We start from the raw sequence: 7,385 nt of genomic DNA, 5'->3' as shown, positions 1-7,385 counted from the left end.
CTTGCCGCCCTAGTTTCCGTCATACCGGTATTATGTTCCTTGAGTTTGCGTTCCTTACACGGTTGGGTGATTTATGGGACCCCCTTGATAGTTCGCCTTGAATAAAACTCCTCCAGCAAGGCCCTACTTTGGTTTTACCATTTGCCACCTAAGCCTTTTTCCCTCGGGTTTTCGCGAGCCCGAGGGTCATCTTTATTTAAACCCCCGGGCCAGTGCTCCTCTGAGTATTGGTCCAACCTGTCAGTCGCCGGTGGCCACCAGGGGCAACTCTGGGCTCGCCTATCGGAAGCTTGGACAATCCGGTGTGCCCTGAGAACGAGATATGTGCAGCTCCTATCGGGATTTGTCGGCACATTCGGGCGGCTTTGCTGGTCTTGTTTTACCATTGTTGAAATGTCTTGTAAACCGGGATTCCGAGACTGATTGGGTCTTCCCGGGAGAAGGTTTATCCTTCGTTGACCGTGAGAGCTTATGATGGGCTAAGTTGGGACACCCCTACAGGGTATTATCTTTCGAAAGCCGTGCCCGCGGTTATGTGGTAGATGGGAATTTGTTAATGTCCGGTTGTAGAGAACTTGACACTTGACTTAATTAAAATACATCAACCGTGTGTGTAACCGTGATGGTCTCTTTTCGGCGGAGTCCGGGAAGTGAACATGGTTTGAGTTATGCATGAACGTAAGTAGTTTCAGGATCACTTCTTGATCATTTCTAGCTTCGTGACCGTTGCGTTGCTTCTCTTCTCGCTCTCATTTGCGTATGTTAGCCACCATATATGCTTAGTGCTTGCTGCAGCTCCACCTCATTACACCATCCTTTCCTATAAGCTTAAATAGTCTTGATCTCGCGGGTGTGAGATTGCTGAGTCCTCGTGACTCACAGATTCTGCCAAAACAGTTGCAGGTGTCGACGATGCCAGTGCAGATGACGCAACCGAGCTCAAGTGGGAGTTCGACGAGGAACGTGGTCGTTACTATGTTTCGTTTCCTGATGATCAGTAGTGGAGCCCAGTTGGGACGATCGGGGATCTAGCATTTGGGGTTATCTTATTTTCATTTGGCTTTGACCGTAGTCGGTCTATGTGTGAATTTTGGATGATGTATGAATTTATTATGTATTGGGTGAAGTGGCGATTGTAAGCCAACTCTCGTTATCCCATTCTTGTTCATTACATGGGATTGCGTGAAGATGACCCTTCTTGCGACAATACCTACAATGCGGTTCTGCCTCTAAGTCGTGCCTCGACACATGGGAGATATAGCCGCATCGTGGGCGTAACAAGTTGGTAATCAGAGCCATCCCCGACTTAGGAGCCCCCTGCTTGATCGAATCGCTGGCGTTGTTGAGTCTAGAACAAAAAGTTTTGAGTCTTAGGATTATATATATCGGAGGGTAGGATTCTTTTTACTCCTCAGTCCCTTCGTCGCTCTGGTGAGGCCTCCTGACGTAGAAGTTTTGACTCTTCTCTCCTCAAATTTCACTAAAATCTTTTTAGGATCACTCGGGTATCTTGGAATCTTTCCAATTGTTTTGTGACGAGAACATTGTTCTTGGTGCCTCCTGACATTTAGGGGTTGTGGCAGTGTCCCGGGGAGTTGAGCTCCGAGGTGTTGTCGTCACAATTTTATCGTTGCAGTTCTGGAATACCTGAGTTTCGCCAACATCGAAAATCTCTTTTATGCAGTTGTTGGTGAGATCACCTCGACGCCACCCAGTACTGGGGCGGGAGTTCGGGAGTATTGCCATAACTCGTATGACGGATGCTTTTCGAAGGTTGAGGTACACGATTTCCGAAGGTTTCTTGGTTATGTGTTGACGGATGGATACAGCTGGATCTAGGGATTGCTAGTTTGGGTGATATATTTTGTGTCCCCTGTATCCCCAACACCAGATTGCATAACCAGAAAGTTTCGGGAGTTTATAGGTGGGATTCAAGTAGCTCTTAGCATTTCTTCCCGCAGATATTTGGTTTGTGATTGGGTAATCCTTACCACTTATTTGTTCCAGTCGTACCTTTTTATTTTATTCATCAATCTCTTATCAAGTGGCTTCTCACCTTAATGGAAGTGTGATGATTTACTATGGAATTCATTCATTCATCCTCGTTCGAATGTTTATTGTGAAGACTATATGTTGCAATTTCTATCCGTTGATTCAATTTGTCTATCTGTCTATCAAGATGCTAACGGATGTCACCCTCTTCAGGATGGCTCCGCCAACGCGTCAGAATCCGGAACGCAATGAGGGGAGTCAAGCGAACCCTCCGCCACCACCTCCGCCTCCAGAGGCATGGCAAGCTATCATGGCAGCCACCAACGCCAATGCTCAGATGATTTTGCAACTCTTGCAAGAGCGCACCCAAGGGCAAGGCAATCAAGGAAATCAAGGCCAAGGCAACAATCAGCCTCACTTCGCTACCCTCAACCAGTTCCTCGCAAATCAGTCGAAGTCATTCAGCTACTGTGCCAAGGCCACAGACGCCGATGATTGGCTCGTGGACATCAACAAGCATTTTGAATGTAGCAATGTCAGGCCTGAGGACTTTGTCAAGTTCGCTTCTTTTCAACTCAAGGATCAAGCTGCCGAGTGGTATCAACAATACAAAGATTCCAGAGGAGGTCGTGTGATTACCTGCGATGATTTCCGTCGAGACTTCAAAGCTCACCACATTCCACAAAGTGTTGTTGAGAGCAAGCGTGAGGAGTTCCGCAATCTCAAGCAAGGCAGCATGTCCGTGTATCAATACAATACTCAGTTTCAGAAACTCGCTCGCTTCGCTAAGCAAGACGTTCCTGATGAAAAGAGCATGATCTATCAATTCAGAGGTGGCCTCAGAGAAGATCTGCAATTACCTCTCGTTCTTTTTGAGCCGACCAAGTATGATGATTTCTACAATATGGCTCTGAAGCAAGAGGCTGCTCAGCTCAAGTGTGAGGCTTCTAAGAAGAGAGTCAGGGACGCAGTTCAGTCTTCTTCTTCCTCACTAGTGGCTGCTAAGCAACAGAAGTTATGGTTGCCTCCTCCTCCTCCGTTTCGTCAGCCTTTCCAGCAGAAGAACAAAGGTGGCCATGGATCTTCCCACCCACCCAACCCTGGCTATCAGAACAAGTCTCAGAACAAGCTCCAAAGTCGAATGCTCCTTATCATCATCCACTCTCAGAGGTGACTTGCAACAAGTGTCAGCAGAAAGGTCACTATGCTAACAAGTGCTTCAATCAAAGGCGCCTTCCGCCTCCTCCTCCTGTGAGATCTTCCAGCAATGCAGTGGTCAAGCATAATCCCAAGTTTGCAAAGGTCAACATGATGAACGCAGCTCAAGCGGAGGAATCTACTGTGTGATAATGGGTAATCTCTCAGTTAATGATTTTCCTGCAAAAGTTCTTTTTGACACTGGTGCATCGCTTAGTTTCATCTCAAGACCATTTGCATCTAAGCATGAGTTGCATTTCCAAGAATTGCCTAGAACGTTAGCAGTTGTCTCTCCAGGCAAATGCATGAACACAAGCTACATGGTTCCGGATGTTTCCATCAAGATGGGGAACTATAAATTTCTGTCTAAACCAATTGTTCTTGGTGACTCGGATATTGATCTAATTCTCGGGATGGACTGGCTTTCTAAGCACAAGGCTCAACTTGATTGTGCTGCTAGGGAAATTCAATTGACACACTCTTCTAAGGATGTTATCATCTATGCCACTCGTGATGAAACCATTCGGTTGTTTTCTCTCAATGAGAAGGGCAAGTTGGATGCTATTTCTCAAATTCCAGTCGTTTGTGAGTATCAAGATGTCTTTCCAGAAGAGCTTCCGGGTATGCCTCCTCACCGGCCAGTTGAGTTCGTTATCGATCTTGAGCCCGGCACTGAACCCGTTTGAAAGCGTCCTTACAAGGTTGGTCCCAAGGAGCTGAAGGAGTTGAAGAAACAGCTCGATGAACAAGAGCGTCTGGGTTTGATCAGACCGAGTTCATCTCCATGGGGTTGTGGTGTTCTTTTTGTCCAGAAGAAGGATGGCACGGACAGACTTTGTGTCGACTACCGTCCATTGAACAAGAAGACAATCAAGAACAAGTATCCACTTCCCAACATCAATGAGCTTTTGGAGCAACTCAAGGGTGCTAAAGTATTCTCCAAGCTTGACCTTCGAATGGGTTATCATCAGATTCGCATTCGTGAAGAAGATATTCCCAAGACAGCATTCAGAACAAGCTTTGGTTCTTATGAATATACTGTCATGTCTTTCGGCCTTGTCAATGCTCCTCCAACATTCTCTCGAATGATGAACTTCATCTTCAACCCCTATACCAATGAATTCGTCCTGGTGTATCTCAATGATATCTTGGTTTTCTCCAAAAATAAGAAGGACCATGCCAAACATTTGCGATTGGTGCTCGACAAGCTCAGAGACTATCAATTCTATGCGAAGTTTTCCAAATGTGAGTTTTGGCTTGATGAAGTTCTTTACCTTGGTCATATCATCTCTGCCAAGGGCATCGCTATTAATCCCGAGAAGGTGTCTGCAATTGTGAATTGGGAACCTCCTCAGAATGTCAAGCAGCTCCGCAGTTTTCTTGGTCTTGCAAGCTATTGCCGAAGGTTCGTTGAGAATTTCTCTAAGATTGCAAAGCCTCTTTCCAACCTCCTCCAGAAGCATGTGAAGTATGTCTGGACTCCTGAGTGTGACTTTGCTTTCAACACTCTCAAAGAGAAACTCGTCATAGCTCCTGTCTTAACTCCTCCTAAAGAATCCAAGCCATTCAAAGTTTTCTGTGATGCTTCTCTTCAAGGTCTTGGTGTTGTGTTAATGCAAGAGAAGAAAGTTGTGGCCTATACCTCTCGTCAGTTGAAGCCCAACGAAAAGAACTACCCCACTCACGATCTTGAGTTGGCGGCAGTTTTCCATGCATTAATCACATGGAGACATCTCTTGTTATGAAGAAAAGTGGACATATTCACCGATCACAAGGGTCTCAAGTACATCTTCACTCAGCCCAACCTCAACCTTCGACAGACTCGATGGGTCAAGATGATTCAAGAGTACAATCCGAGTATTGAATATACTCCAGGCAAGGCCAATTTCATTGCAGATGCTTTGAGCAAGAAGGCTTACTGCAACAGCTTAATCCTCAAGCCATTTCAACCGGATCTTTGTGAAGCTTTCCGCAAACTCAATCTCCAAGTTGTTCCTCAAGGTCTTCTTGCCAACCTCATAGTCTCTCCTACTTTGGAAGATAAAATTAGTGAGGCACAACTCCTGGATACCATGGTGAAGAAGGTGAAACGTGGTATCGACAAGGGTCTTTCCAAATACAAGTGCTATCGCATTGATGACCGAGACACTTTATTCTTCGAGGACCGGATTGTGGTTCCTAAAGGTGATCTACGGAAAGTCATAATGAACGAGGCGCACAATTCTCTTCTTTCCATTCATCCTGGAAGTACGAAGATGTACCATGACCTCAAGCAGTCGTATTGGTGGACTCGAATGAAGCGAGAAATCGCTCAATTCATGAATGAATGTGATGTCTGTCGAAGGGTGAAAGCTGAACACCAACGACCAGCTGGTCTCCTCCAACCTCTTGCTATTCCAGAATGGAAGTTTGATCATATTGAAATGGACTTCGTGACTGGATTTCCGAAGTCCAAGCGCAGAAATGATGCTATCTTCGTTGTCATCGACAAGCTCACTCAAGTGGCTCATTTCCTTCCTATCAAAGAATCTATCACAGCAGCTCAGTTGGCAGAGCTATACACCTCCAGGATTGTCTCCTTGCACGGCATTCCACAATTGATTTCTTCAGATCGTGGAAGCATCTTCACTTCTAAGTTCTGGGACTCCTTCCAGAAGGCTATGGGCACCAACATTCGCTTCAGCACAGCTTTCCATCCTCAAACTAGTGGCCAAGTCGAGCGAGTCAATCAAATTCTTGAAGATATGCTCAGGGCTTGTGTCATTTCCTTTGGCATGAAATGGGAAGATTGTCTTCCATATGCCGAATTCTCTTACAACAACAGCTTCCAAGCGAGTTCGGGCAAGGCCCCATTCAAAATTCTATATGGCAGAAAGTGTCGTACTCCTCTCAATTGGTCAGAGACTGGTGAACGCCAACTTCTTGGCAATGAATTAATCACAGAGGCTGAAGAAATGTGTAAAGTCATCCGTGAGAATCTCAAAGCCGCGCAATCGCGCCAGAAGAGTTACTATGATAGCAAGCATCGTGATTTGGCTTTCGAGATTGGAGACCATGTCTACCTCCGCGTCTCTCCAATGAAACGCACTCGTCGCTTCGGTATCAAAGGGAAGCTTGCCCCTAGATACGTGGGTCCTTTCAAGATCATTGGCAAAAGAGGCGACCTCGCCTATCAACTTGAGCTTCCCTCCAACTTCGCGAACGTGCACGATGTGTTCCACGTGTCACAGCTCCACAAGTGCTTCAAGACTCCTGAGCGCACCATCAACTTCGAAGAGATTGACCTCCAAGAAGATCTGTCTTATCATGAGCACCCCCTTGCTATTCTTGAAGAAACTGAGCGCAAGACTCGCAACAAGTCAATCAAATTCCTGAAAGTGAAGTGGTCGCACCATTCCGACCGAGAAGCCACCTGGGAACGCGAGGACCACCTCCGTTCCGAATATCCGGAGTTCTTTCAGTCCTAGATCTCGGGACGAGATCCTCTCGTAGTGGTGGAGTGTTGTAACACTCCGGATGTAACTTTCCATATTTGTTAACTCCAACTCTTGCCATTTTCGGCTATGTGTTACGATATTCCCTTCGTGGTCAGGTTTTGTCTTTCGTTTTGCATTTTGCTCATGTCATGCATCTCATATCATATCACCATGTGCATCTCTTTTACATACGTGTTCGTCTCATGCATCCGAGCTTTTTCCCCGTTGTCCGTTTTGCAATCCGGCACTCCCACATGCACCGGCGCACCCATCTTGTCTCTTTTCATGAGCGGGTGTTAAATGTTTTCGGAATGGACCGAGGTTTGTCAACTGGCCTTGGTATACCACCGGTAGACCACCTGTCAAGTTTCGTTCCATTTGGAGGTCGTTTGATACTCCAACGGTTAACCGGGTAACCGCAAAGGCCTTTTGTGTGTTGCAGCAAAAAAAACCCCTCCAAACAGCCCAATAACCCATCTAAGCCCCCTCCATGCTCTCGGGCGTTCGATCACGATCGTGTGGGCGAAAACCGCACTCCATTTGGATTCTCCTAGCTCCCTCTACCTATAAATATACCCTCCCCGTCCAAAATCCCGGATGAAACCCTAGCAATTTCGCCCTCCGCCGCCACCGGACGAATCCCGCCGCCGCGCCCGACCAATCGGGGTGCGACACGTGGGCAGCTCCACCGGCGCCCGCCGCCGGCCCGCGTCTGGCCCG

The sequence above is a fragment of the Triticum aestivum genome, chromosome 2D, assembly GCF_018294505.1.
Source record: "Triticum aestivum cultivar Chinese Spring chromosome 2D, IWGSC CS RefSeq v2.1, whole genome shotgun sequence".
In the NCBI taxonomy this organism is placed as follows: Eukaryota; Viridiplantae; Streptophyta; class Magnoliopsida; order Poales; family Poaceae; genus Triticum; species Triticum aestivum.
Note: the sequence above shows the minus strand (reverse complement) of the source record.